The sequence below is a fragment of the Pinus tabuliformis genome, chromosome 2_2, assembly GCF_031772625.1.
Source record: "Pinus tabuliformis cultivar Carrire ecotype Pingquan chromosome 2_2, CPIR1, whole genome shotgun sequence".
Lineage (NCBI taxonomy): Eukaryota > Viridiplantae > Streptophyta > Pinopsida > Pinales > Pinaceae > Pinus > Pinus tabuliformis.
This window is the reverse complement of record NC_142300.1, coordinates 1,264,861,489-1,264,864,977: the sequence shown is the minus strand read 5'-3', so window position 1 is coordinate 1,264,864,977 and position 3,489 is coordinate 1,264,861,489.

Here is a 3,489-nt window from a genome sequence, read left to right as displayed (position 1 = left end):
AATTTTTAGTCTTTGTGTAAAGAAGACCAAAATCTTTTGTTCCTTGGATATATCGAAGAACTCTTTTGGCTGCATTCCAGTGGATGTCTCGTGGTTCCTGCATAAAACGTGAAAGAATATTGACTGCATAAGATAGATCAGGACGAGTATTTGTCAAATAAATCAAGCTGCCAATCAACTGTCTGTAAGTTGTACTGTCCACCTTTTCCCCCCCTTCAAATTTTGAAAGTTTCAAGTTTTGCTCCATGGGGGTAAGAACGGGCTTGCAATCCTGCATGCCAAATCACTGAAGAACCTCTGCTGCATACCTACTCTGAGAAATGAAAATATGATGTGGACGTTGGAAGACTTCAACTCCAAGATAGTAGTGAAGTAATCCCAAATCTGTCATCTTAAAACCTGCTTGTAACTCCTTTTTCACCTGTGCAATATGATCATCATGGTTGCCAGTAATGATCAAATCATCTACATACATAACAAGAATTACCAGATATTTTCCTTGTTGTCGCACATACAAAGTATCATCAGATTCACTTCATTGAAAACCAACTTTCTTAAGGTAGTCATCCATCTTTGCATACCAATCTCGGGGAGCTTGTTTTAATCCATATAAAGCCTTAATCAATTTGCAGACTTTATGTTCTTGTCCTTCAATTTCAAAACCTTGCAGTTGGGTCATATACACTTCCTCCTGTAAATCTCCATTGAGAAAAGCACTTTTCACATCCATTTGATGAACTTTCCATCCTTTATGAGCGGCCAATGCAAGTGTTAATTAGATGGTGTTCCATTTAGCTGAAGGAGCAAAAGTTTCCTCATAATCAATGCCTTCCTGCTGCGCAAAACCTTTTGCGACAAGTTGTGCTTTATACTTTTCAAGTTCTCCCTTTTGATTATACTTAATTCTGTAAACCCATTTGCATCCTATGGGTTTAACATTTGCTGGACAATCAACAAGTTTCCAAGTGTTGTTATCAATTACTACTTGATATTATTCAACCATAGCCTGTGCCATTCTTTATGTTTTACTGCTTCTTTGTATGTGGAAGGTTCAGTAAAATCATTTGCTATCAAGGCAAAATTGCCTTCACTTCTATGTGCCCTTCTGGTGCTTGTTTTATTCTGTTCATCAGGCTTTACATCTTTCAAAAGTTGAACTGCCCATTTCGGAAGTTGGTGCTCACTTGTTTGCACTTCTGTAAAGTCTCCATCATTGTAAAGAGGATTAATATAAACTGATGTTCGTCGTTCAGGTGAAGAATGTGGAGAATCACTGTCAGAAGAACTGCTGCTACTTGGAGATGCGGATGAACTACTAGAAGACCCAGATGATGTTGTTGATGTAGATGGACAGGATGACTCATCTTCAAAGGAAGGAAAATCAAGTTCATACCAATTTGGTGAAGTTGGTTGACTTTGCATTTTTCCATTTCTTTTACTTCCCTTAGTTTCTAACTTGTGAAGAAGATTTTCAATTTCTTCAGCACTTTTACTCTCAGTTTCATAAAAAATGACATCCCTACTCACAATGAATTTTCCATTGGTCAAAAGACGATACCCTTTCTTCTCATCAGAATAGCCAATCATTATGCATTTTAAACTTCTTGAGTCAAGCTTAGTTCGTTTTTCTTTCGGAACTAAGGCATAACAAACTGACCCAAAAACTCTAAGATGTTTAACTCGAGGTTTGAAACCAAACCAAGCTTCATAAGGTGTGATTCCGTCTAAAGAAGTAGTTGGAGATCTGTTTCTTAAGTAGACAGCTGTATGTATTGCTTCTGCCCAATATGTTGGACTTAACCTCTTGAAAGTTAACATGGATCTTGCCATTCCTAACAAGGTGCGATTCATTCTTTCGACTACTCCATTTTGCTGTGGAGTGTAAACATTTGTAAGATGTCATCTTATGCCATTTTCACTGCAATAAGTTTTGAATTCATTTGAAGTGAATTCTCCCCCATTATCTGTCCTGAGAGTACCTATCTTTTCTTTGACTTCATTTTCAACAAGTTGGCGAAAAATTTTAAATTTATCAAATGCTTCTGACTTGTTCTTCAAAAAGTAAACCCAATTCATTCTGCTGAAATCATCAATGAATAGTAAGAAATATTTGCATCCACCAAAGGAAGTTTGTAGTGGTCCACAAACATCACTGTGAACTAGTTGTAGCCATCTATTTGCATGCCATGAACTTGTTGGAAAACTTTCTCAACTTTGTTTGCCATAAATGCAAGCTTCACATTTTGCATTTTCACTTTTGAATGTGGGAAGTCCTTTAACCATTCCTTGTTTTTGCAATTGAGAAAGACTCTCAAAATTCGAATGTCCATATCTTACATGCCATAGTCTTATAGGTGAAATACCTGTAGTCACTGCCCCTGCAAAATCAGAATGCCTTGGAATAACTGTCCCTTTCATCCGTAACAGTTTTCCATCTTCATAACCTGTCATGACTGTTTTCAAGTTCTGTTTCACTAAATTAATCTTCACTAAACCATCTTCCATAATCACCTGATGTCCTGCTTGTCGAATCGTGATTAAAGAGAGCAAATTTTTCTTAAAACTGGGTACATACCATACATTGGAAATCATTTTTTCTCCAATTCCAGGGAGAAAAACTTCTACTACTCCTTTTCCATAAAGAGTATGTTTTGTATCATCAGCAAGAAAAATGGAATTAAGTTGGCAATCTTGAAAATTCCAGAAAAAATCACGTCGACAAGTCATGTGCTGAGTTGCCCCGGAATCCAAGATCCAGGCATCTTCATAGTCACTTCTAAGATGGGATGAAAGTTGTGATGCTGGCGAGGAAGTAAAAACATATTCTGAGTTATCTTCATCTTGATCATTGGCAAATTGCGCTGAATGCTGCTGAAACTTGGGAATTTTATTAAGTGAAGTTCGACAATCTTCAGCATAATGGCCAACTTTGTTACATCTTCGACACACAATTTGACTTAAGTCTCTTCCTCTTCCTGAAGATTGTCCTCTACCTCTGCTTTGACTTCTATTTTGAGATTGTCCTCTACCTTGATTATTATATCTTTGTCCTTGAAAATTGCCTCTTCCTTGGTTGTTTCCTCTACCTTGAAAATTATTTCTTCCTCCTCTGTTAAAATTGTTTCCTCTGCTTTGGCTTCGACCTCGATTATGTGCTGCTTGATTCTGATTCCATCTGCCTCTGCCTCGAGAACTGTCTGCTGATGATTTACTACTGCTGGCCTCTGTGAGAAAAACATCTTCACCATCTTTCTTCTTCTTCCCAAAAGTTTTATCATGTTGACTCAACATTTCACAAAGCTCATCAAACTTTAGTTTCTCTAATTTCCCAGTTACTTGTAGAGTCTCTAAAAAATGTGTGTAGGAAGAAGGAAGTCCAGCAATTACAATTGTGACCATAAAGCTATCATTAATTGCGGGAAAACCAACATTAATAATTTCTTGCTTAATATTTTTAAGTCTTGAGATATATTCAAGAACATCACCGCC